The sequence below is a fragment of the Mustela lutreola genome, chromosome 9, assembly GCF_030435805.1.
Source record: "Mustela lutreola isolate mMusLut2 chromosome 9, mMusLut2.pri, whole genome shotgun sequence".
Taxonomy (NCBI): domain Eukaryota; kingdom Metazoa; phylum Chordata; class Mammalia; order Carnivora; family Mustelidae; genus Mustela; species Mustela lutreola.
In genome coordinates this window covers 121,976,901-122,004,848 of record NC_081298.1, presented here as the reverse complement: position 1 = coordinate 122,004,848, position 27,948 = coordinate 121,976,901, and the positions used below count along the sequence as shown (strand labels likewise).

Below are 27,948 nucleotides of genomic sequence, written 5' to 3'. Positions count from 1 at the left end.
TGAGCTATGAGGGAGCAAGGCCATTGCAAGGGCACATCGGTACGCTTGATTCTGCATGTCACCTCCAAGTGTATTTGCATTATGGGTTTCTAAAGCACCTTGTTCTCCTGGGCCAGAGTTTTATAGCCTTGGAGACCAGGATGCATCTTTTGTTTTAAGGACTATGATGTGGAGAATTGACCAAAGTCACAGTAGAGCTAAAGGAACCAAAATTCTTTTGTCACTCTAGAAGAACAGCTGGGCTTATTTTTACCCCCTCTGCCTCTGCAGGATGGAGCTGCAAAGTTGACCTGCATGGCTTGGTCCCAGAACAATGCCAAGTTTGCGGTCGGCACAATGGACCCAGTGGTGTTGCTATACGATGACATGGGGAGCGGAGAGAGAAATTCTCCACCAAACCAGCTAACTTGAAGGTGAAGAGAGTACTCTGTGTGTCAAACTGTTCATGGGGTCTTAGGAATCTGGAAAACTTCCTAACTAACTTCCCCAGCCATCTGCCTAGGAAATGGCCTGCCCCATCTTTTCTCAGGATAAATCTCTCACGCTCAATACAGTCACACAAACACCTTTTCTTCTCTTTTCTCTACCATGTGTGCTCATGACTTTTTTTTTTATTTCCTTTTTTATCTCTTAGTATGGCAGGAAGAGCTATATGGTGAAGGCCATGGCTTTTTCTCCCGATTCCACTAAAATTGCCATAGGACAGACCGACAGCATCATCTATGTGTACAAGATAGGCGAAGATTGGTGAGGATAGAGACTGGGAGGTGGGGGTGACCTGGAAAAGAAGGGGAAGGCAGGAAGAAATGTCTCACTGGGGAAAGGGGAGAAGAGAAGATGATGGTCCAGGCTGGGACGTGGAGAGCAAAGGCCTTCCCGAGTCTGTTGCTGCTTCCCTATCTGTGCCTGCCTCGTGTTGTGAGATCCCATCCCTGGGGAAATCAGCCTAAGGTCAGCATGAGGACCTGTGATGGGAGCCCTTGGTGACACAGCATCTTTGTTCCTGTTCTAAAACTGCTCGGGCTCCATTTTATGCCTCCTTTCAAGGCTCTTATGGCAGGGTAGGCAACATTAGGGGGAGCAGGGAACGTATCAGGTCTTTCTTCCCTTCTCCCAGCATCACGTGTGGCACTTTCTTTATGAAAGTGTTTTTAATGTGTTTTCCCTTTTTATTTGGCAGGGGTGACAAGAAAGTCATCTGTAACAAATTCATCCAGACGGTAAAGTTCAGACCTGTCTCGGGGAGATTTGGATGAGCAAACCTATATCAATATGGCTACCTGTAAATGTAACCGGAAGTTGCATTTTTCACTTGTCCATCTGACCTTTCCAGCTGAGAGGATGGAGGATGGTGCTGCGTGGCTGCCCCTCCTCCTTGCTTTCCCCCGTGAGCCTGGCTGTGTCCTCTTCTCCGCTGTAGGCGACTGGGGCGGTGGCATGTGGCGGGGGTTCAGTTTGTTATAAGTGCGCTGGGCGACATGGACAGGGTTATCCTTTTCATGATTTCCTCCTTGCAGAGTGCTGTCACCTGTCTGCAGTGGCCAGCAGAGCGGCACATCATTGTTTTTGGACTGGCTGAAGGGAAGGTAAAGGAGGAAGAGAAACACAGGAGAGGCTGTGGGTGGGGATAACGGTTCTGGAGAGAGAAATACAGTTAAATGTCTCCCTTAGGGTCAAGTTATATATTGGGGGAGAAAATGGAAGGACCGGTTTTTTGTTATTTCTTTTTCTTTCCTTAGGATCTGGGTGGGATTGAAAGGAACTGAACCAGACTTGTATCCATTTTCCCATTTTCAGGTTTCTTTAGCAAACACTAAAACTAATAAATCATCTACCATCTATGGGACAGATTCTTACGTGGTATCACTGACAACAAAGTGAGTAAGGAAGAGCAGTATCCCAAGCTTAGAGACATAGGAAGAAGCGATGGGGATGTCGGGACTGGGAGACCATAATATGGAAGATGGGGAGGACTGGTAGCAGGGAGCCCAGGTAGGGTAATGTTTGACATAGAAGTGTGATTTCTTGGTGAGACAGAGTAATCTCTTTCTTCCTCTTCCTCTTCCTTTTAATTCACTCACTTTTTTCGTTCCTCTGGGAAAGGAATTCTCTCTGGTCATGCAGATGGCACCATTGTTAGGTATTTCCTCGAAGATGAAGGCTCTGGAGAGTCACGGGTATGACTAAAGGATGCTGTGAGTTGGGGGTAAAGAAACACAAGATCGTTTTTAGGGGAGGTTGAACATTAAGATAGAGGTGGCTGGCCGGGTGCACATTTGGATGCAGCCACAGAGAGAATTTTTATTCAGGAGGCCACAGCTTAATATTTGTGGGCAAGGAGTTATGGAGGGGATAGGATTCTGAGAGTAGGGGAAAGTGAAAATTATTCTTATCTATGTAAAAAGTGTATTTATGTGTATAAATCATTTAAAAAAGTCATTCTCAAGAGAGAAAAGGGAAAGGGTGGGGGATAAAAGGAATGTTTATGTTTTACTTGATGTAATTCTCTATTATCTGAATAACTTACCTTAAAAATTACTTGTAGAGGGGTGCCTGGCTGGCTCAGTTGGTGGATCATGTGACTCATGATCTCAGGGTTGTGAGTTTGAGTGCCACATTAGGTGTAGAAATTACTTAAATAACTAAAACTTAAAAAAAAAAAAAAAAAGTAACCCCTTTCTCCTGAGTGACTTTCTCCAAACTAGGAGAAATCCAGACTTAGCCTAGAGAATCTGAATCTAGAGAATCTCTTCTTCCCTTTTGACTCCAACCTAAAAATATGACATTAAAGGCAGGAAAGAGAAATTCATACTTTATTGGGATCCAAAAGAGATTAAGAAAAAAAATTACTCATGTAATAATTGAATTTATTTCTTGTGTGAAGAAAGACTTGTATGTTCCGTGTGTAGGACATGTCCCTTTTGGGGGCCTTATAGGTGTTTACTAAAGAACTCAACATACAAGCCTTTTGAGGTTTCCTCTTGCAGACAATGTCAGACGTGTGTGTGTATGCCATACATATGTATGTAAGAGTATAAAACCTAAAGACAGTTTGTGAAGTTCTACAGATTAGGATATGTTGGGGTAGGAAAATGTTGGAAGATTTATACAGGGTATAAATTTTTCCTAGAAAGGAAGAATCCCTGACTGAGGCTGTCAGAGTCAGAGCGACTGGAACTCTTTACTTCTGTCTTAGGGGAAGTCAGTTAGCCACCCATGCCCGCCCTATGCCTTGGCTTGGGCAACCAACAGCATCGTGGCTGCAGGCTGTGATTGCAGAATTGTAGCCTATGGAAACGCCCGCGTGTTACAAACTTTTGATTACAGCCCTGACCCTCAGGAGTGGGAGTTCACCACCGCTGCTGCAAGCCCTGGGGGCCAGGTTCCTTCCTTTGAACCTTTGTGTCCTCTCCTATGAGATTCCCTAGCATGTGTGTTCTCTCTCACTTCCTCTCTTCTCTAATACAGCGAGACTCATTGCCTTCTGTTACGCACCCATTTCCACCCTTTTGCTCAGTCTCCATCTCTTCTGAAATCCACCTCCTTAATTTCAGACCTCGGGTACTCAACTGGAGCCCTCGAAGAAGCATCTGGGAAGAGGAAAGCGCAAGGAGATTGCCAACGTATATACGTCACTGCCTGGCCTGGAAACGGGATGGCTCTCGACTCTGTGCGGTGCATTTTACTAGTAATCCCTTTCTGCCTGGGTGACTTTCTCCAAACTAGGAAAAATCCGGCCTTCGCCTAAAGCACTCTCCCTGAAACTAGAGACTCTCTTCTTCCCTTTTGACTTCAACCTAAAAATAGGACATTAACGGCAGGAAAGAGAAATTCACACTTTATGGGAAGCCAAAAGAGACAAAGAATTCTGTAGGCGGGGCTGATTTCTCCGTTTCCTCCCATCACTATCCTGGCGTCCTGTGAGTGCCACCTCTTTCCATCTGGTACTTCCCCAAACTGCCAGCCCTTTTACTGCTAACTCTTTCCTAGATTCTAGAGCTTGGGTTTCAAGGGTGTCTCCAGATATCCTTCCGATGCCTGTTACCATTTATGTTGTCGCTTTCCCTTCTAGGGCACACTCTGTGGTGGAGTGGAACAGTTTGACTGCTGCCTCCGGAGAAGCATTTACAAGAATAAGTTTGAGTTGACATGTGTGGGACCTAGCCAGGTAAGCAGCTGATAGCCTACTGCACCAAAATCTCCTTCTGGACACTGCCACAGTGCCAAATTGAACCCCTGGCAGAGCTGCTCTGGAGAACAGAGTGTATCACGCAACTCTTTGGCAACTTTCCTGCTGTAGCCCTTCCAGCTTATTGTAAGAAAAGATTTAAACACCAAATTGAAGGGGTACAGAGATCGCCACTTCCATCTTCCTGATTTAAAACTTTACTACCTGGGGCGCCTGGATGGCTCAGTCTTAAGTGTCGGACTCTTGATTTCAGCTCACGTCATGATCTCAGGCTTGTGAGATCAAGCACCACGAGGGGCTCCACGCTGGGCATGGAGTCTGTTGAAGATTCTCTCTTTCCCGCTCCCTCTGCCCCACCCGTGTCTCCATCCCTCTCTAAAACAAAACAGAAAAAGCTTTATTACCTGTATGTTGTTAACTGGGGAGTTTAGAATTACGCAGGTGCATGACATTGCTTTAGGGCCTCTGAACTCACCGTGTATGACATTGCAAGGTAATTTCTTAGTTCCTGAGCCCACTTTTCTGTTTTCTCTCCCTCTGTCCTCTTTTCCTTCCATTTATTATTCATTGGTTCCTTCATTTTCTCTTTTTTATAATTTTGTTCACTTATTTGACAGAGTGTCCGCACAGGATCAGGGGAACTCCAGAGGGAAAGGGAGCACTCGGACGTGGGGCTGAATATGGGGCTGATCCCAAGACCCCAAGATCATGATGTGAACCGAAGGCAGATGCTTAATTAGCTGAGCTACCCAGGCACCCCCTCTTTTTTTTTTTTAAGATTTTATTTTTAAAATAACTGTACACCCCACATGGGGCTCAAACCCACAACTGAGATCAAGAGTCGCATGCTCCTCGACTGAGCATGCCAGGCACCCCAGTTCTTTCATTTTCTGTCCATTCTCTATACATGAGCACTGTTAGGACCGAGAATACAAAGATAATTGTCTGTATTCTGTTGTTCCTTAATCAGGATCATTTTAGCAAAGAGGTATATGAAATGACAGTATGATCAGTATATACCACGATTAAAGTAATCACAAAGATTTTCACAAGAGGTACTGGAAGGTAAGGAGAGTGATTAGTTTTACCCAGTATGTATTATGTATTAGCATTGAAGGAGATAATCTCTGAAAACATTTTGTATATCATAAAGCACTGTGTGAATGAGAGGTGTCATTTTTACCAACAATAGCCTAGGCTAGGTGAGGAAACAAGAGACTAGCTTTGCTTAACCCTGTAGAGGTGGGCACAGCAGGTTCACCCCTCTTTGGGGTTGAGGGAAGCCTCAGGGAGCTCAGACTTGTACCTTACCAAGGTGATTGTGAAGAACCTGTCATCGGGGACCCGGGTGGTACTCAAGTCACACTATGGCTACGAGGTGGAAGAGGTGAAAATCCTTGGAAAGGAACGTTACCTGGTGGCCCACACGTCAGACACGCTCCTGCTGGGGGACCTGAACACTAATCGCCTTAGTGAGGTAGGAACCCCAGGTGAAGGGGCGGGGAATGGAGCATCGTGAGCTGCTACTTCCGGGGAGCCTGGGTCCCTAAGGGGGAAGGTCTCTAAGGAAAAGCTCTAAGATGCTGGTGTTGGGGCCCTGGTGGACCTGGGAGTGAGACCCTGGAGATTTAGAATCCTGGAATGGGAATTCCCACTGTTGGACTGTTTTTACGGCATCTCTCAGAAGCCTAGAAGCCTAGGGCAGAATGTGACACAGCACCCCACTTGTGGAACATAAGGGCCTTCCTACACTCCTTCTCTCTGCCCCCTACCCTGTCCTTCTCTCAGAGTTGTCTTGGATACTTACCCACATTGTTCTTATGTCCTCTCCCTCTTTTACGGGTGGCTTGGCAGGGATCTGGTGGCAATGAGAAGTATTTCTTTGGAAATGAAAATGTGAGTAGAGCTTGATTGACTGACCATCACATCTCAGTCAACCTTCTAACTAAGAGAGAGCAGAGAAAGAAAGGAGGGCGAGATAGGCAGAGGAACAGAATAAAGAGAAAAGTGGGGGTCACTTTGCACTGACGAGACATCTCCCTCTACTACTGTTGACCGTGCAGACTTCCTCATGCAAACTTCCCCCCATGTGACAGTCCCTTCATCCCCAGGTGTGCATGATCTTCAATGCTGGAGAGCTAACCCCGGTGGAATATGGGCGTCATGATACCCTGGGTTCTGTGCGTACTGAATTCATGAACCCCCACCTCATCAGGTAACCCCACAAGGTTCTCTAAATTTTTGAAACCCAAAGAAGTCCCTTCTAACCTCTAACTCCTGTATCCTCAAGACTAATCTAAAAACTTCATCCCCTATGGTACTTTGGGCCCTTGCTCAACATCCCGATGACCCAAGTTATTCTGCCTTACCTCACCCTTCGTGTTTCAGTGTCCGTATTAATGAGCAGCATCAAGGAGGCATGGAAGACAATAAGAAATTGGCTTACCTTGTTGATGTTAAGACTATTGCTATAGGTAAGCCTCTTATAATTTTGATAAGAAAACAGATATTTATAGATGCTTCTATATCACAGGGGTGTGTAGAGTGGAGAATGCAGGAATCTGAGAGGCACCAGGTAAATGTATGGCCCTGCTCTCACAGAGGATGTGGGAAGTGTTCTAATCCACATGTGCTAGTCTGTGTCTAGCTGTAGAGATACAGATACACTGTTAGGCATATCAGCTTGTCCCTGTAATTATTCATGTTCTTTAGACATGTATCTTAGGGCTAGGAATTGTGAACTGTAGAGCAGAACCATCAGTAAATTTTTGAACTTTCCTGTTTAGACTTAGGACATAGGATAATGGACTGTTTGAACCGGAAGGGGACTTATTTTCTGTAGAGTTTGACATTGGTAGCCAGTGAGGACAAAATTTATTTGAATTTCACAAGTGTTCACATAAATAAATAGATTTTATTTTACATATTAATAATTAACTCTGGGGGGGCGCCTGGGTGGCTCAGTGGGTTAAGCCGCTGCCTTCGGCTCAGGTCATGATCTCAGGGTCCTGGGATCGAGTCCCACATCGGGCACTCTGCTCAGCAGGGGGCCTGCTTCCCTTCCTCTCTCCTACTGTGATCTCTCTCTGTAAAATAAATAAATAAAATCTTTAAAAAAAAAAAAAAATTAACTCTGGGGACACCTGGGTGGCTCAGTCAGTTAAGAGCCTGCCTCTGGCTCAGGTCATGATCCCAGAGTCCTGGGATCAAGTCCCACATCAGGCTTCTTGCTCAGCAGGGAGCCTGCTTGTCCCTCTGCTTTCTGCTCTTCCTGCTTGTGCACTCACTCTCTCTGACAAATAAATAAGTAAAATCTTTAAAAAAAAATTAACTGTATCATGAAATGTTTCAAGCATAGAAAACTGTATTTAGAGCAGCACAGTATTCCCTATGATGTATAGAGAATAGCATATCCATATAGCGTCGTTAAGAACAAGGGTCTAGAGTCAAACTTCCTCACTTCTGCAATTATACCTGTGCGATCTTAGGTCAGTTTCTTAACCTTTCTGTATCTCAATTTCCTCATCCACAAAATGGGGATAAAAATCGTACCTACCTTATATGAAAAGCACTTAGACTAATGTCTGGCAAATAATAAGCACTTAATAAATGTTAGCTATTAATAATATTATTATTACTTGTGTACCCATTTTTAGTTTTTTTTTTTTTTAAGATTTTATTCATTTATTTGACAGATGAAGATATCAAGTAGGCTGAAAGGCAGGCAGAGAGAGGAGGAAGCAGGTTCCCCGCTGAATAGAGAGCCTGATGCAGGGCTCGATTTCAGGACCCTGAGATCATGACCTGAGCCGAAGGCAGAGGCTTTAACCCACTGAGCCACCCAGGTGTCCCTAGTTTGTGATTTTTGAGGTCTCGTTAAGAAGTTTCCCTGGGGTGGGGCGCCTGGGTGGCTCAGTGGGTTAAAGCCTCTGCCTTTGGTTCAGGTCATGGTCCCAGGGTCCTGGGATCAAGCCCCGCATTGGGCTCTCTATATTCAGCAGGGGGCCTGCTTCCCCCTCTCTCTCTGCCTGCCTCTCTGCCTACTTGTGATTTCTGTCTGTCAAAGAAATAAAAAAATAAAATCTTTCAAAAAAAAAAGTTTCCCTGGGACACCTGAATGACTGAGCCAGAGGAGCACGTGACTCTTGATCTCAGGATCATGAGTTTGAGCCCCAAGCTGGGTGTAGAGTTAAAGAAAGAAAGAAAGAAATTTTTTTTTTAATTTTTATTTATTTATTTGACAGACAGAGATCACAAGTAGGCAGAGAGGCAGGCAGAGAGAGAGAGAGGAGGAAGCAGGCTCCCCGCTGAGCAGAGAGCCCGACGCGGGACTCGATCCCAGGACCCTGGGATCACGACCTGAGCCGAAGGCAGCGGCTTAACCCACTGAGCCACCCAGGCGCCCAGAAAGAAAATTTTTAAAAAAGAAAAAGTTTCCTACTCCCTCCAATATTTTAATATTTTTAGATTTTGCTTGTCACCTGAATTAATTTTTGTGCATTATGTGGTTGTGGCTCAAATTTTACTTTTTCCATGTTTAACCGTTTATTGGAAATTCGTTCTGTACTCACTGATTCATAATGTCACATCTTATAAATCAAGTTTCCAAATACATATGGGTCTGTTCTTAAGATATTTATACGTTTCACAACCAATTGTTGAGTTGTAATGGAAATGGTGTAGTGTGGCGGCCCATGTTCCAGCAGCAGTAATGAGCTGTGAGACTTTGGACAAGTCATCCCACTACGCAGAGCTCATCTTCAATAGTATATAAAATGACAGAGTTCTTCTCTTAACCTTTTTCCGTTAGTGACCCCTTTGAGTATCTAAATAAAATGATAGATCCTGGGACACCTGGGTGGCTCAGTTAGTTAGGCAACTGCCTTCAACTCCGGTTGTAATCCTCGAGTCCCACTTTGGGCTACCTGCCTGACAGGGAGTCTCCTTCTCCCTCTGACCCTCCCCCCTCTCATGCTCTGTCTCTCTCTCTCTTCATCTCAAATAAATAAATAAAATCTTTTTTAAAAAATCATAGATCCTTTCCCAGAAGAATATACATAAACATATAATTTTGTGTATAATTTCAAGGTTTCCACAGAGATAGGGTCCCACAGCTCTAGTATTCTGTGATTCTACTTATAAATTGAGACATTGAAACATGGCTTTATCAAGTTGGCTTTTAATTAAAGGAAGTTTTATTTTTAAGTTGGTCTTCCCAGTTGTAGACATCAGCTGGCATTTGGTCTTGAGCTTCAGCACGGATCACGGCGGGACATTGCGCATCGGTAACATATACAAATAAGAGCTGTGAATGCGCCGTGTTCAGGAGACTCCCTGAAAGCATCCTAGCCAGTTCTTAAGTGTGATCCTATCTTACATTGTCTGCAAAATTCACACCAAACTAAAAGACTTATCCTCAGTACTCTCAGCCTGACTTTAATCAGAGGTTCCTTCTGTTTTGTCCCTCAAGGCTCTTACAGCATTGACACTCAAAGTGCAGGGAGCTCCTTGCACATTCATTGAGGTCATTTGTTTGCCCCTCAAGGCTCTTACAGCATTGACACTCAAAGTGCAGGGAGCTCCTTGCACATTCATCGAGGTCATTTCATCCATCAGCTTTCTCTTCGTGGTTGTGCTAGAACTGGGGCTCTTCCTTAAAGTGCTCAGTGCTGCCTTCCAAAGGATTTCTTGAGTAACTGATGCCCATTGCTCTGATGTGTTCTGATCTGCTATGAGACAACTCCCAAGATCCCAGAGAGGAATCTCATTTTTTTTTTAATTTTTTTTTTTTATTTGACAGAGAGAAATCACAAGTAGATGGAGAGGCAGGCAGAGAGAGAGAGAGGGAAGCAGGCTCCCTGCTGAGCAGAAAGCCCGATGCGGGACTCGATCCCAGGACCCTGAGATCATGACCTGAGCCGAAGGCAGCGGCTTAACCCACTGAGCCACCCAGGCGCCCCAGGAATCTCATTTTTTGATGGATCTGGACCTTTTGAGTTAGCTACAGAGTTAAACAAATCTCTACAATTTTAGTAGAGATATAGTATTGTAAGCATCTTAGCAAAATTATGTCATATTCCTCATACTCTACACTGATGTAATAACATTCTTTTTTTTTTAAAGATTTTTATTTATTTGTCAGAGAGAGAGCGAGCGAGAGCGAGCATAGGCAGACAGAGTGGAAGGCAGAGTCAGAGGGAGAAGCAGACTCCCTGCGGAGCAAGGAGCCCAATGCAGGACTCGATCCCAGGACACTTGGGATCATGACCTGAGCCGAAGGCAGCTGCTTAACCAACTGAGCCACCCAGGCGTCCCATGATGTAATAACATTCTTAAAGCCCAACGTAATCATCAAAGACAAGACTTTTGCAGGCTTCTTTGTGTCCTGTATATGATTATGTGGAATCTGTCCTCTTAACCCTGTCTCCTTTACTCTGTCGTGGATCTGACTGATGGCTACAACACTGGCACCATCAGCCACAAGAGCCATGTGGATTGGCTGGAACTTAATGAAACGGGGCCAAGCTTCTCTTCAGGGACCGGAAACTTCGTGTAAGAAGGGTTACTAAGGCCTTAGCCATTGAGTAGTCCCTAGAGGATCTGGTACTACCTGCTGCCAGGGATTGCGGGGGCAGGATGGGCATAATTTCTTGGTTCAGTATGCCATTAACATAGCAAAAGGCACAGAAGAATCAACATTGTGTCTGATAATCACAGCCCATCTGTTACTGTAGCCCATACCTTAAGAAGATGGTATTGTGATGGCACCAAAGCTGAGAGGGAAATTTGGGAGCTGGTTTCTCTGTTACTGTTCACAAGTCTGTGCCCTTGTGAGACTGCCTCACCCCCGCTTGCCTGGCTGAACTTTACCCACACCTGTTGCAGCATTCGTCAGCTACACGTACCCCACAGCATTACGGCTGGCTGGACAGTCTCCCCCAAACTCTTTATTGACTCTGATCTCAATATGGTATCACCAAAGAGCTCCACCTCCAGGGCAAAGAGACTGGTGATTTTTCATTTCATATTCATTGTGATGTGAAAGCCACATCGCCGATTTCCAGACCATTTAATGTGCGTGGTGGCCTTACTTTTGTGATCCAGTCTGGCAACTCTGGCCCTGAGTTAAACTCGAAGAACGAAAGTCTGACCTTCACCTAACTTAAATTTCTGGGTGTAGCTCTGGGTTTACTTGGTCATCTCTTAAGGCCAGAGTCAGGATGTACCAAGTCAGCATAAACATCGAGCATTGCAGGCTGGTGAGCTTTGAAATTCAGCATCTGCCTGACTGGTTGGTCAGCTCACCACATTTCGTTAGAGAAATGGTTGATATCAGAAATCACCCCATAGCCCCCTCTGATTGCGCTGTCCACCTCTTCCTTCCACAGTTGCATCTATACGATATCGAAAGCTGCTCTAAGACGATGATCCTCAGCTTCTGCTCCTGCGTGCAGTGGGTCCCAGGAGGTAATGTGCTGGTGGCTCAGAACCGAAACAGCCTGTGTGTGTGGTACAACATTGAGGCACCCAAGAGGGTCACCACATCCTCTCTTAGGGTACGTCGGTGCCAGGGGACCTCAGACATAGTGTCCCACCACTCAGTTAGGACCCTGAGGAAGGTCCAAAGGTTATTTGGTTTTCTCTGGCTCACCACGCATCATCTCTGTGTTAGAGTAGGCAAGTAAAACTTACATCCTTCCCTACAGTGCGCGAGGCCCCAGAACCGTCCTTGTTCAGATTCCTGACATTGTGTCCTGTCCTCTCTATTACAGTGGCCCTGGGAATTCACCAGGTCATAATGAGTTCTCTTGGGCTGGAAGAGCCCCCATAGTGGAGGCAGTTCTGTCAGTTCCTGGGTGAGGATTCTCTGTTGTAAGCTGTTCAGAGCCCTTTTTTTAAAATCAGACTGAAGATCAGTCACCTGTCCCACCAGCATCACGTACATTCCAGTGACCTTCCAGAATCTGGGAGGGAAAACAAGAGAGGCCCCTGTGCTAGGCTAGGATGACTGGTGTGGGTACAGAGCGAGCATGTGATAGTTCTTTTTGCCTTTTTTCTATATCTCTTCTTTCCCTCCTTTCTTTCCTCATTTTAGAAATTAAGTTTGGCACTTGGGGGTTGTTTTGTCCTTTTTTAAACACATTTTTCACATTTTTGCTTTGGAGGTCATACATTTGATTCCTATAGTGGTTTCCCTTGGAAGTTTACCATACCCTTAAATTATTCTGAATAGTTTCAACTTATTTAGCATCTGACCCCTGGCAAGTGATACAAGGACCTGAACTTTGATTACCTCCCCTATGCCATTATTGCCCAGTATTTTTTTATCCCCAAAGTGAGACGTTATTCTTTTACACAGCTGGAATATGGTTACATTTGCCATCATGGTGCCAGTTTCTCTGCTCACTCTTTTTGCATTGCTGACCTCTGCTCTGGAGTTTCCTCCTTGAGAGAAAGTGTTTCGAAGATGAACACTCCGTTTCTGAAAATTACCGAAATGGAATGATCTGAAAATGTTTTTATTTGGTGTGTTCTTGAAAGAACAGTTTGACAGTTTTTCTTAGTCTTTTGCAAATACTGTCGTCCCATTGACTGACCCTCTTAGTTCTGAGAAGTTTATTCACAGCTCCTTGTGTTGTCTTGTTGCTTTTTTTTTTTTTTTAAAGATTTTTATTTATTTATTTGACAGAGAGAGATCACAAGTAGGCAGAGAGGCAGGCAGAGAGAGAGGAGGAAGCAGGCTCCCTGCTGAGCAGAGAGTCTGATGTGGGGCTCGATTCCAGGACCCTGAGATCATGACCTGAGCCGAAGGCAGAGGCTTTAACCCACTGAGCCACACAGGTGCCCTTCAAACTCTCTTTCTCATCCTCAGAACTCTAATTAGTATGTGTTCCCTTTCTTGTCCTGTCTTTGTGCTTCTATAACCTCTTATTCTTCCTTCCTCCTCGCTCTGTGCTACATTCTGGATAATTCCTTAAGAAACATCTTGCAAGGGGTGCCTGGGTGGCTTGGCCCTTAAGTATCTGCCTTTGGCTCAGGTCATGATCTTGGGGTCCTGGGATCGAGCCCCTGCATGGGGCTCCTTGCTCAGCAGGAAGCCTGCTTCTCCCTCTCCCACTCTCCCATCCCCTTGCCTGTTTCTGTCTCTCTTTGTCAAATAAATAAATACAATTTTTAAAAAATTATTGAAAAAAAAAGAAACATCTTGCAAGTCAGGGTTTCACTTTCACCATTGTCTCATCTGCTATTGAAATCACCAACTGAGTTTTCTTACTTCAAATACTGAATTTTTCATACGGTTTTATTTGGTTCTTTCTCTAGTCTGCCTGGTCATTTTTTCTAGTATATTTGCTGCTGAAGCGAAACAACCTGGCCATTTTTTATAGTCTCTTGTCTCTTGCTTAATTTTTCATTCCATCTCTTAGGTCTTTAAACATTTTACAGTTCTTTCATATTCCATAACTGGTTTCTTCCGTAATTATTTTTTTTAAGATTTTATTTATTTATTTGACAGAGAGAGAGAGAGAGAGAGAGAGATCACTTGTAGGCAGAGAGGCAGGCAGAGAGAGAGGGAGAAGCAGGCTCCCTGCCAAGCAGAGAGCCCGATGTGGGGCTCGAACCCAGGACCCTGAGATCATGACTTGAGCCGAAGGCAGAGGCTTAACCCACTAAGCCACCCAGATGCCCCTCTTCCGTAACTGTTACTTTTAATATTGGAAATCCTTGGAGGGCCACAAGTGCTGTAGTTCTTGTTATTGTTTACTCCTTTATGGTGGTTAACTTCTATGTTGGTACCTTTTTTTATTGGGGGGCTGACGTTACATTGGATATAATTTTTAGAATCCCAAGGGCCTAACATGGGCATGTTTTCCTCTAGAGATGATCAGTGTTTGCTTTTGCAGGAATCGGGCAGACTAATGACTTTAGTTCCCTTTCCTGAAGAGGGTATCCCAGATTTCATCACTAACAGATTCTCAGAATTGCCCCCTCATCCTGCTGGAGGACCCCTGCTTTATTCACCCGCTGCTGTGTTTGCATCAGGGCAACTGTACCCTTTCCGCTTGCTCCCCTGTTTTTTCCTGCTCGGGTTTTAGCTTACCGGCCTTTTCCTTTTTATGTTTTCCTTCCCTTTTCTGTTTTTCTCCTTTTCTTTCTCTTCTTCCCTTCCTTCCTTTTCTTCCCTCCCTCCTGCTTTTCCTTTCCTTTCCTCCCCGCGGGAGACTAGGAAGCAAGCCTAGCGATTTCTTCAGGTGACCTAAGCAACGAAGGTATGCAAAAGTACGGCCCAGGTTAAAGTTGTATTTTAACAGGACTCAAGCCGGAAGCAGAAGTGGTTGCCCACTTTGTCAGTTTACCTGCAGGCATTAGTGCGGGCACAGCTCTGAGTGTCCCGGAAGCTGAGGGCGTCCGTGTAGATAAGGGCTTCTTACCTGCTTGAAGGAAACGAAACGCCGGGCAAACAAGGGCCACTGGGATTCCCTCAGCGTGTACGCGCTGGGGGGGGTAAGGCCTGTCCGTTCTGCAGTGGAGTTGGTGGAGACACTAACCTGGAATTCGGGTGGGGTGGGGGGACTGAAATTTTACAGGGTGATGGGGTAGGTCTGGAGCGGGGCGGTGGGAAGACCGAGGTGATGGTGACCGAAGGTGTGACGACTGTTGCCTACATGCTGGATGAGGGCCTGATCCAGTTTGGAACGGCCATTGATGACAGCAACTACACCCGGTGAGGGGCTGGGCTGACAGCCCCGGGAGGTGGTGGGAGAGGCTGGTTCTGAGGCTGGAGGAGCTGGGATGGGCCAGACAACTGGCCCCGCCACCCCTGCCCATCGCCAGTACTCCTCTGCGCCCTGCTGTGCCTGCACTGTTGCTTTCCTTCCTTCTCTCTTCAGGGCTACAGCCTTCTTGGAGACTCTGGAAATGACCCCAGAAACAGAGGCAATGTGGAAAACCTTGAGCAAACTGGCACTCGAGGCAAGGCAGCTCCACATCGCGGAGAGGTGAGGCAGACCAGAAGTGAGGTGCGGGCAGCTAGGAAGGATGGCCAGAGGCCATTTTCGGTGGGTGGGGGTTGTGTGTGTGTGAGAGGCTCCTCCCAGTGCTGAGGCACCAGTCCCCTGCCCTTACAACCAGTAATACCTTCCAGGTAGTTATTCCAAACATTCTTCCATCCCAGTTTATAAGATTTTTTTTTGCTTTTGCTTCCCCTATGTAGGTCCCCCTTCAGAGTTTTAACCCCCATGCCCTCCAGTCCAGGTGTTGAAGTGTATTTCCGAATGCGGCATGGGGTGTAGTTAGTAGGACAGTCTTGGGATTTTAGACTCCTTCGAGTTTCCTGGCTCCATTTAACAGCTTGTATAACCGTGGGTTAAGTAAACCTTTCCAAACCTTCGTTTCTCAATTTCCTCTCTGTAAATGGGAGGAATGATAGCATTTACCTCTTGGGGTGGTAAAGAAGAATCATAGGGGCAGTGAAGAAAGTAGGAGAATTCTCAGTGCTCAGTAAATGTCAGCTGCTACTGTTTTGCCAGGAGTCCTCTTGGATGCTTCCTTTCCCATGGCCCTACAGCTAGACGACCAGCTCGTCATAGGGCCCTGACCCAGTGTCTTCAGAACACATCCTGAAGCTCTTACTGTCCAGCCCAGAACAGACCACACTTCTACCTGCAGTGTCACAAAAGCCTCTTAGTCTCACGGATCCTGTTCTTACACACCAACCATCCATTCATCCCACAATAGCTGAAATCATGTGTTACACCATAAATCAGATTGTGTCCTTTATTTGCTCAAACCTTCCAGTAGCTTACTGTTCTACTTAGTATATGATCCACAGCCCATGGCATGTCCTAACTCCTTACAATATTTGGCCTCTGCCCCCTTCATCTTCCAGGTACCCATGTGCCCGTTAGTCTCCAGCCACACTGGCACCCCTTGGGCCCTTTGAGTATCTCAGCCTGGAATAATTTTTCCCCATCTTGCGCGACTGACTTTTTCTTGTACTTAGGTCTTGGCACAAATGTCATCTCCTCAGATAGGCCTTCTCTGAGTTCCAGCTGAACTAGCCCCCTCCGTTACAGTTTATATGTACTATCACGCTATTCCATTTCACTCTTCTTTCTCTGGAATATCTTTGTTTGCGTACTAACTACTTGTGTCCCCCAGAAAGTAAGTTCCCTGAGAGTGAGGCCCTCATCCGCTGCCGTATCCCCTTGTGTCTCTAGGGGCAGAAATGGCGCACGGCACTTCACCGAGGCTCAGTGTTCGGCTGCTGGGCCGGCGCGTCCACACTGATCCTGCAGTGATGCTGCTGTTACTATGATTGCTTCCGCCCTGTAGGTGCTTTTCTGCTTTGGGCCATAGAGCAATTCCTGCATGAGACCAGTGAGATTGCAGACCAAGTGTCTCAGGAATATGCAAGTATTATCCTCCTGAATTATTCAGTCTCTCAAGCTGAGATTTCTCTTCATGCGCAGCCCCACGACCCCTGGCTTTCCAGCCATGGCTCGCGCACCTCCATCTTCGAGTCAGACCGCTCTGGAATGGCTTGCCAGACCTCATCCTTTAAGCCCCATGAAGGTTTTCAGCTTTCTGGTTTTTTAGCTTCCTCGTCTCTGTGGCCTTCCTGTCTAATAAGCTCACATAGTCAGAATGGCTCCTGCAGTGCTGACAGGATAACCAGAGCCTTCTTCCTCTCCCACAGGGTGGAGAAGGAATGGACTTTTACCAGGTCTGAGCATGCCTAACCGTGCTGGAGAAGAACTACAAGCTGGCTGAGATGATCTTCTTGGAGCAGGTGATGGGAGCAGAGGGGCCAGATTCAAGAGGGGAGCTGGGCGGGAGGGGGAGTGAGGCAGCCTGAGGGGAGGAGAGAGCTCCGGGGGAGAGCTTCTAGAAAGGTTGATGCAGCTAAAATGTCACTCCTTCCTTCTGGCTCTACTCTGCGTTAGTCCTTACAGCTATGTCTTTATAAGCTGTCTGCTGCCTCCCCATCTGCCGCCTCCCCCTACCCCAGAGCCTGCCCTGGCCGTGCTTGTGCACACAGGCAAATCCAGGGTTTGTGGGGCCCGAAGCGGATAGAATTTGAGGAGCCCTCCTTAAGAAATAATGCCTTGGAAGGGGCCTATGCAAATGAGGTGCCCTGGGGCTTAACCTCCTTCTGCTTTCATGATAAATCCACTGCTTGTTTTTTGTTCATAGGTCAAGGGTGAGGCTTTCAGTCCCCCAGGGCTGGCATCATACCAGGGCTGAGGACAGCCTGCTGATCCCTGATGCTCCTCTCACTTCTTGGTGTCCCTCTCTCCTCTGCCCTGGTTCCCCTAGAGTGCCGTTGAGGAGGCTATAGATATGTAGCATGAGCTGCACCGTTGGGATGAGTGTATCGCTGTGCCTCAGGCCAAGGTACTAGCAGTTCTGTCTTCTCCATGGTGCTCGCAGCTCAGTTCCACCAATATCCGAAGCCTCTTCTTACCAACGAGGCTATAGGAACTGGAACAGGGTTGGGCTGGGAGTTGGCACGTTGGTGACCAGGAGGCTTTCTGTTGTTACAGTGGGATTGGAGAAGCTTGGGAAGCAGCACAGGAAGGAGGGAGGTGACTTGTCTTGCCTCTCTTTCATGTCCAGGGCCACCCAGCCCTGGAGAAGCTGCGCCGGAGTTACTACCAGTGGCTGATGGACACATAGCAAGAGGAGCGAGCCAGTGAGCTACAGGAGAGCCAGGGGGATGGACTAGCAGCCATCAGCCTCTACCTCAAAGCCGGGCTCCCTGCCAAAGCTGCCCGACTGGTGCTGGCCCGGGAGGAACTGCTAGCTAACACCGAGCTGGTAGAAAACATCACTGCAGCCCTAATCAAGGGGGAGCTGTATGAAAGGGTATGGCTGGCTTCCTGTTCCTGTCCCTCCTCTCCAGGACTCAGCGCTCCCTCCTACCCAGGGGAGTCCTGGAGTGCATAGCCCCCCAGAACTGGTGGCTGAGTCTCCACCTTTGGGGGTTGCTACTTGATTCTTAGTGTAGTAGGGTTGTTGTTGTAGTCACGTGGTATGTGTCAACAGGCAGGTGATCTCTTTGAGAAGATTCGAAACCCAGAGCGGGCCCTGGAGTGCTACTGTAAAGGCAGTGCATTCATGAAAGGTACTGCCCCGGACAACCCAGCCTTCCCTGTTAGAGTCTTGCCCGAATAGTCCCCCTGCACCAATTTTGTGCACCTGTTCTGGTGGATCGGCTCAGTTCTCCATCCCTCCACTTGTCGCCCATTTCCCGGAGTCCCATCCCTGGAAGGCTTAGCTGAGTGCCCTCTCTGTCCCTGGCAGCGGTGGAGCTGGCTCGGTTGGCATTCCCAGTGGAGGTGATGAGACTGGAAGAGGCCTGGGGGGATCCCTTGGTGCAGCAGGGATGCAAGGTGCCTCTTGCTGCCCTGGAAGAAGGCCATTTATGTATTAGATCTACCGGACCTGAATACTATTGGAACACCATATACTATCCCCGCGGGGCCCAACACTATGCGTCTCTGCAGGAGTATGAGGTGAGGAAAGTCCCTTGCTGGAGCTGGAGGCAACGCAGTACCGAATGAGAAGAGAACCCAGAACCGGAAGTGGGGGCCCCTCACCAAATCCTTCTTTCTGAGTCCAGCAGCACCAGCCACCCTGAGCAAGAAGAAAGCAGTTTACTTCCCTTATTTTATTCCAACATAACATAGAGCCCTCTCCCAGACCTATAAAGCGAGTTTCCAGCTCTCTTCCTATGGAGCTGTTCCAATGTGGAATTGCCCTGTGTTGCAAAGTACGAGGTCCTTTTCGGTCCTTTTAAACTGCCTGTTGTATTGTCCCCATTCTGGTTTTGGCTGTATTGTCCCCATTCTGGTTTTGGCTGTTTTTTTGTTTTTGTTTTTGTTTTTGTTTTCAAAACAGTAGAGGGTGTGAGACACCATAGCCCTCTTGTCTTCTGTGTTGTGTTCTGTGTTGTGGACTAAGGACCCGTCCCCTCCCCGCCACCCCAGCTGAGGTTTGCTCTGCCCCCTGCAGGCTGCTCTAACGCTCTTGCTCTAACGCTCTTGCTCCCGGCCTTTTGTATCTGCTGTCTCGAGCACAGATTGCGGAGGAGCTCTACATTAAGGGAGACCGAACAGAAGATGCAGTAGACATGTACACTCGGGCCGGCAGCTGGGAGCAAGCCCACAAGGTAGAGAGCGGGGCCTGGTTCTCCGAGGGCTCCACCTCTCTGGGGCCATCCCCACTTTCCTTGGGCTCTGATGTCCCCTCTTCACCGGCCTCCTTGAAAGCTGAGAAAGAGCACCAAAATAGAAAAGTCTGGAGCGCTTGGATACCTAGCCACAGGGAAAGGCAAGGATGAAGAGGCCCTTGTTCCAAACCCGTAATTCCGAAGCGAGCAAAAGGGTTTGGGAGCTGGGGAGCCCCAAATGCCCCTCCCCAAGCTGTAGTCACAGCGGCAACTTAGTTCCCTGCCTGCGCCCAGAACCCGGTGGGCACGGCGGGAGCACGGGAGTGGGAACACGTGCCCCAGCACAGGGCGTCTCTGGCCTTTCTGCCTGAGCAGAATATAGTCCTGACTCTGCTCCTTATGGTCTTGGAATTCCAGGGACTGACCAGGAAAGCATCCGTACACAAACCCCTGTGGTTGTTGGGAAGGTTCAGAGTTGCTGGGAACACAGGTCACCCCCGAGTCGCGCTTCCCTGGCCACTCCGCAGCCCCCCTGCTTCCCTCGGAAGCGCGCCCGAGGCTACTGGGGCTCTGTGTGTCTGCACAACTGGCGATGAAGTGCATGAGCCGGAAGACATGTCGGTGCTGTACATCAGCCAGGCTTAGGAGACGAAGAAGCAGGGCAAGTACCTGGAGGCGGAAAGGTGAGCCGCGGCCCCAGAGGAGGCATGCAGGGAGAGAGGTGCGTCTGAGGATGCGCGCCGTCTGCCTAGAGTGCAGTGATGCGGGAATCTGTGTCGAGGAGACCCCTGGTGTCTCTCCCCTCCCCAGGCTCTACGTGACAGTAGAAGAGCCTGATCTTGCCATCACCATGTTCAAAAAGCACAAGCTATATGATGATATGATCCACCTGGTAGGGAAGCACCACCCAGATCTCCTCAGTGACACACACCTACGCCTGGGCAAGGTGAGCCCTTCTCCGGTCTCGGCCATCTCTTCCCCGAACAGGCCCCACGTCCCCCTCGCCCCATCCTGACCCTCCTTTCGCCAGGAGCTGGAGGCTGAAGGCCGACTGCAGGAGGCCGAGTATCACTACCTCGAGGCTCAGGAGTGGACGGCAACAGTGAACATGGACCGGTCCAATGGGCTTTGGGAGGAGGCCTACCGGGTAAGGAGTCCAGGTCACTCTGGGGACACGCCCGTCCCTCTTCCCCACTCTCAAGTGACGCATTCTGAACTGGTCGTGGGTCTCTTTGAAAAATGTCCATACCAACAGGCAAAATTTCACATGCGGTAGGAGGGGTCTGTGGACTACCTGAAGTTCATCCTTGGACCCTGAGCAGGCTAACAGACCCCAAAACTGAGCCCTCTCCCTGTTCTAGTAGAAAGACCTGACCCTTGTCAAAGCTGCAGTCCGGTCAGCGGGGGAAGGGAGCAGCCCTGTGGCCCTGTGTGGGAGAATTGCCAAATGGCTTTGCTTCACAGGTGGCCCAGGGTCACGGAGGAGCTGATGCCCACAAGCACGTGGCCTATCTGTGGGCAAAGAGCCTGGGAGGAGCGTCCGCAGTGAGACTGCTCACTAAGCTCGGACTCCTGGAAGCTGCCGTGGACCACGCCATCGACAACTGGTGAGGCCCCACGGCTTCTCTCCACTGGCCCCTTTTGAGACAGAGACTCTACATAGACAAGGAAAATGGCTGTATAGCTGAGAAGTGTTTCTGAAAATGGAGGCAGGAGTGAAGAAATCCTTGGAAGAACGTGATGGAGAGGCAAGGAATGAATCAGTAGCTCTGCCCCTGTTCCCCTGTTCCTCAGAACAGTGTTTAGCTGTTCTAAGAAGATGGAAAGTGATCAGCTTTTTTTCTTCTTTTTTAAAAAGACCTTTTAAGTAATTACTATACCCAGTGTGCGACTTGAACTCAACCCAAGATCAAGGGTCATTCATTCTACAGACTGAACCAGGCAGGTGCCCCAGAGAGAAGAGCTTTTAAAGCTAAGGTGCACTAAGCCAGTAATTGACTTCTGAGTAACGGAAGTGGGCTTCTGTTAAATGCAAAAAGAGCTTTTCTTAAGCAAATGTTGTAAAGATCAGTAGTAATCCTGCATTGACTCAGATGGCTGAGGATAGTCTTAATGTTTTAGAGAGACTGTTTTTCTGCTAGTATAAATGAGGCTCAGGAGGAAGTGGTGGAGAACCCGGAGCCCTCACTCCTGAGGCAGAGTAGTGCTATGAGGCTCACTGCGGTCCCCTGCCTCGCGCCCATCCCATTCCTTTATGCCCACTGGTCGCAGGAAGCACAGGCTTTTCCAAGTGTCCCCTGACCCACGTCCTCCTTTACATGTCTCTGTGCTTCTGTGTCACTTCACATGGATTGTCTTCTCAATCTGTCCTTTCCATCCCCTGGCCCTGTCTCTACCCTTTGGTTTTCTCTTGCCCTGTTCCCCCTCTTATAAAATGAAGGTACTGAGTAGGCAGACCTTACCTACACCTTCCATTTCAGCTCATTTGAATTTGCTTTTGAACTCTCCCGGCTGGCCCTCAAGCACAAAACCCCTAAGATGCATCTCCGATATAAATACAGCAATACAGATCAGCACAACAACCAAAAAGAGTTAGCTCTTTCCAACTTAGACATTCCCAACTACCCAAGCCCATAGTTTCCTAAAGCAGTGCTATTGTCATAACCACTTCAGTCGGACAGCCTGTGGTTATTGTTCAAAAAGACAATAGCAGGTAAGAGAAACTCCTACAGAAAGAACATCTCTAGCCAGGAGTCCAAGAGCTCCAAAATAGGAACCAGAGTTCAAGCCAAGGGGGAAATCTAAATGGTTGCTTAAGAGAACTTCACACAGTCACATTAAAGAGAAACTCACACCCAGAAGCAAAACCACCATAACTTCATAAGGGAGAGAAACCCCTGTAATTCCTCTGAAAGGAGCCACCACAGTCCCTCTGAGAGGAGCCTTAGAAGTCGATCTCTAAAGAGCCATCACAGTCCGTCTAAGCGGAGCCACCGAAGCTGCCTTCAGAGAGCCGTCACTTTCCCTCTGAGAGGAGCTACTAAATTTTTCCTAGGATGACACATCTCAGGCCCTCTAAGCGGAACCAATGAAACCTTCTTCAGAAGAGCCATCACAGTCCCTCTGATAGGAGCCATTGAAGTCTTCCTTGGAAGAGCCATACAGTAACTCTGAGAGGAGCCATCGAAGTCTTCCTCAGAAGAGCCATCACAGTCCCTCTGAGAGGAGCCATCGAAGTCTTCCTCGGAAGAGCCATCACAGTCCCTCTGAGAGGAGCCATCGAAGTCTTCTGCGGCAGAGACATCACAGTCGTTCTAAGAGGAGCCACTGAAGCCTTCTTCAGAAGAGCCACCACAGTCCCTCTGAGAGGAGCCATCGAAGTGCTTCTCAGAGGAGCCATCACAGTCCCTCTGAAAGGAGCTGTCAGAGTCCCTGTGAAAGATGATGTTGCAGTCCTTGTGAGAGGAGATGTCACACGCCCTGTGAGAGCAGATGTCACAGTCCCCTTGAAAGGAGCAGTCGCAGTCTCTTTCAGGAAACTCATCACAGTCCTTTTGAGGTGAGAGGACATAGCCCTTTTGAGGGAAGACAGCACAGGCCCTCTGAGAGAAGCCATTGAAGTCTTCCTTGGAAGAAACATCACAGTCCCTCTAAGGGGAGCTATTGAAGCCTTCCTCAGAGGAAACATCACAGTCCCTCTGAGAGGAGCCACCAAAACCTTCCACAGAAGAGCCATCACAGCCTCTCTGAGAGTAGCCATCGAAGTCCTTCTCTAAAGAGTCCTCCGAGTCCCTCTGAGAGGAGCCCCCGACGTCATTCTCAGAAGAGACATCACAGTCTCTCTGAGAGGAGCCACCAAATCCTTCCACAGAAGAGCCATCACAGTCTCTCTGAGAGTAGCCATCAAAGTCCTCCTCTAAAGAGTCCTCAGAGTCCTTCTGAGAGGAGCCCCTGATGTCGTTCTCAGAAGAGACATCACAGTCTCTCTGAGCGGAACCACTGAAGTGTTCCTCAGAAGAGCCATCGCAATCCCTCTGAGAGGAGCCATCGAAGTCCTTTAAAGAGCCTTCAGAGTTTCTGTGAGAGGAGCCACTGAAGTCTTCCTCACAGTCGCTCTAAGAAGAGCCACCGAAACCTTCTTCAGAAGAGACATCACAGTCCCTCTGAGAGGAGCCACCAAAGTCTTTCTCAGAAGATCCATCACAGTCCCTCTGAGAGGAGCAATTGAAATCTTCCTCGGAGGAGATATCACAGTCCTTAGAAGAGGAGCCACTGAAGCCTTCTTCAGAGAAGACATCACAGTCCCTCTTGAGAGGAGCCATTGAAGTCTTCCTTGGACATCACAGTCCCTTTAAGGGGAACCACCAAAGCCTTTTTCACAAGAGCCATCATAGTCCTTCTGAGAGGAGCCATCGAAGTCTTCCTCGGATGAGACATTACAGACCCTCTAAGGGGAGCCACCGAAGCCTTCTTCCGAAAAGCCCTTACAGTTCTTCTGAGAGGTGTCACCAAAATCTTCCTCAGAAGAGCCATCACAGTCTATCTGAGAGCAGCCATGAAGTCCTTCTCCAAAGAGCCATTAGAGTCCCTGTGAGAGGAGCCATCGAAGTCTTTCTTGGAAGAGACAACATAGTCCCTCTAAGCAGAGCCACTGAACCCTTCTTCAGAAGAGACATCACAGTCCCTCTGAGAGGAGCCATCAACGTCCTCCTCAGAGGAGCCATCATAGTCCCTCTGAAAGGAGCCGTCAGAGTCCCTGTGAGAGGAGAAGTCACATTCCCTCTGAGAGGATATTTCGCAGTTCCTTTAAGAGGAGATGTCGCAGTCCCCTTGAGAGGAGCAGTCGCAGTCTCTTTCAGAAAACTCATCACAGTCCTTTCGAGCTGAGAGGACATAGCCCTTTTGAGGGAAGACAGCACAGGCCCTCTGAGAGGAGCCATCAAAGTCCTTCTCCAAAGAGCCATCACAGTCCCTCTAAGGGGAGCCACTGAAGCCTTCTTCAGAAGAGACATCACAGTCCCTCTGAGAGGAGCCATTGAAGGCCTTCACTAAAAACCCATCACCATCTCTCTGAGAGGAGCCTTCAAAATCCTTACCTAAAGAGCCATCACAGTCCCTCTGAGAGGAGCCATCGAAGTACTTCCCTATAAAGCCTTCACAGTCCCTCTGAGAGGAGCCACCGAAGTCCTTCCCTAAAAAGCCATTATCGTCTCTCTGAAAGGACCCTTCAAAGTCCTTCCCTAAAAAGCCATCAGAGTCCCTCTGAAAGGAGCAATCAAAGTCCTTCTCTGAAGATCCATCACAGTCCCTCTGAGAGGAGCCATCAAATTCCTTCCTTAAAGAGCCGTCACAGACACTGTGAGAGGAGCTTTCAAAGTCCTTCTCTAAAGAGCCATCATAGTCCCTCTGAGAGGACCCACCAAAGTCTTTCTCAGACGAACCATCACGTTACTCTGAGAGAAGCCATCAAAGTCTTCCTCTAAAGAGACATCAGAGTCCTCTGATAAGAGCCACCGAAGCCTTCTTCAGAAGAGGCATCACAGTCCCTCTGACGGGAGCCATTGAAGTCCTTCTCTAAAGAGCCATCAATGCCCCATTGAGAGGAGCCATCAAAGTCCTTCCCTAAAACCCATCACCGTCTTTCTGAGAGGAGCCTTCAAAGTCCTTCCATAAAGAGCCATCACAGTCCCTTTGAGATGAGCCATCTCAAAAATTCAAAATTCCTTTAAGATTTTGGTATTTTTTTCATCGTATATTTTCCACATTAATTTTATTTTAAATAATATTGTATTAAATATTACCTTGTTTACTAAGCTTTTTGATGCCCCTTAAATTTTGTGTCCAAGTTGAATGGCTCTCTAATTTTACCCAATCCCTGCCTTCCTGGAGGGATTGGATAATTCTATGGGAGGAAAAAAGAACTTTGATCCCTACCTTATACCATACAGAAAAAAGTAATTTGAGATGGATCAAAGGCTTTAATGTAAATGAAAAAAAAGGTGGTGGGTGGGCTTCTAGAAGAAACATAGAAGACTATTATCACAGCCTGGGGGCAGGAAAAAAATTCTTACATTAGAAACGACAAAAAAAGCCCTGAGCATAAAAGCAAAAACTGATACATTGGATTTCATTAAAATTAAGAACTTCTGTTCATTAGCACACCACTGTGAGTGAAAAGATAAGCCACAGTGGGAAAATTTATTTTTAGTACCTATATCTGACACACAATTCATGTCCATAATATTTAAAGAGTGCCTACACACACACACACACACAAAGAGTTCCTACAAATTAGTAAGTAAAAGATTGACAATGCAACCGTTAAAAATAGGCCCAAACATTGAACAGGAAGGTCACAAAAGAGGATTTTCAAATGACCAAGAAACATAAGAAGTTTCTCGATATCATTAGTAAACATGGAAATGCACATTAAAAACCACAACGTAATGCCAAACATACTACCTAGAGTAGCTAAAATTAAAAAGATGGTCATTGTCAAGTGTTAAGAAGAATGTGGAGAAACTAGAATTCTCATACTCTACTAATGGAAGTATGAATTGGTAGAATTACTTTAGAGTATGTTTGGTATCATCTACTAAAATTAAACATACATAGCACATGGCCAGGCATATTTCCAATGGAAACAGGGTTCCACATCAACAACGTATCATTTACAATTAACATCTTGAAACTTTATCTTACATTTTATAGACACTTTATATACATTTTAACTATAAAAAATAACTGACTTTTTGAAATGCAATATGCAAAAAGGAAAATTTTTTTTTATTTCTTAAATTTTAACTCCTGCATAGTTAACATACAGTGTTATGTTCAGTTTCAGGTATATAATACAGTGACTCAACAGTTCTATAGATTACTCGGAGCTCATCAAGATACTCTTATGGTGCCTGGCTGGCTCAGTTGGTAGAGTGTGCCACACTTGATCTTGGGATTATAGGTTTGACTGCCATGTTGGGTATAAAGATTACTTTAAAAAAATAATCTTCAGGGGCGCCTGGGTGGCTCAGTGGGTTGAAGCCTCTGCCTTCTGCTCAGGTCGTGATCCCAGGGTCCTGGGATCAAGCCCCGCATCGGGCTCTTTGCTCAGCAGAGAGCCAGCTTCCTCCTCTCTCTCTTCCTGCTTCTCTGCCTACTTGTGATCTCTCTCTGTCAAATAAATAAATAAAATCTTTTAAAAAAATCTTCAAAAGAATAAAGATAGTATACTCTTAATCTCCTTCACCTATTTCATTCTTCCTCCCACCCACCTCCCTTCTGGTAACCATCTGTTTTCTCTAGCTAAGAGTCTGTATTTTGGTTTGTCTTTCTCATTTTTTTCTTTTGTTCCTTTGTTTTGTTTCTTAAATGGCACATATGAGTGAAATCGTATGGAATTTGTCGTTCTCTGACTGGCTTATTTTGCTTAGCATTATACTCTCCTGATCCACCTGTGCTGTTGCAAATGGCAAGATTTCAATCTTTTTTATGGCCGAATAATATTCCATTGGAGATGTATATCACATCATATTTTTTTCCATTCATCTCCCAATGGATGTATAATTCTATTTTTATAAGGTTCAAACGAGGCAAAATTAATCCATGACTGTGGACATCAGAATAGAGATTGCCTCTGGGTGGGAGGAGAACAGACTGGAAAGGATCATGAAGGAACTCTCTAGGACTATGGCAGTATTATAAGCTTGACTGGGGATGCTAGTTAATAGGTGTATAAATTTATCAAAACTCATCAAACTGTACATTTAAGATGTATGCATTTTGCTGTTTATAGTTATGCCTGAATGAAAAGTGTATTTGACAAAAAAGCTATTTTTACATATATATGTACTAAGAAATTTTATTAATTATGTATCAAGGTGACACTGAGGAATTTACACTATATATCCTTCCGGGAAAGCAACGAACGTTTGCCCTCCCCAAAGAGGGGAGCCAGGCCTTGGTTCTTAAGGACTTAGTTTTCCCAATCCACAGCAAGGAGTTAAGTTTCGCCTGCTGAAAAAATTGGCAAGAACCTAAAAGACACCCCTCATGTAAGACTAAACCTGTGGAGGATTTTAAGCTGAGTTGTGCCGGAGGCCTACTATTTGGTGTTTCCAGGGTGGAGAAGAGCAGGCAGCCGGCTTCCTGGTACGGAAACAATGCTGCAGCTGCAGCTACACTGGAATAATGAGGCCCTAAGCCTCGTGGGATTTAGGTCCTCCTGGTCCTAGGACCTCAGAGATAGTAGACTGGGAGTCTTGACAAAGGTCTCTGTGACCAAGCTTGGCACATTGGAACTGAGCCACAGTTTTTGCCTTCAGATGGCAAAGATGAAAAGCAACAGTTACTCCTATGGTTTTAAGGACCTAACCCTCTGGGCACCTGGGTGGGTCAGTTGGTTGAATGTCTCTTGATTTGGGCTCATGTCCTGATCTGAGAGTCATGGGATCAAGCCCCACATTGGGCTCCATACTCAGTGGGAAACCGACTTGAGGTTTCTCTCTCTCCCCCTCACTGCCCCTCCCCCATGCTTGTGTACACGCTCTCTCTAAATAAATAAAAATAAAATCTGTTTTTAAAAAAAGGA

The 27,948-nt window shown here is 47.0% G+C and overlaps 1 pseudogene; it reads left to right on the top strand.

Moving 5' to 3' along the window:
* The first annotated feature begins 276 nt into the window (after positions 1–276).
* Positions 277–27,948, top strand: LOC131840581 (intraflagellar transport protein 172 homolog; annotated as a pseudogene).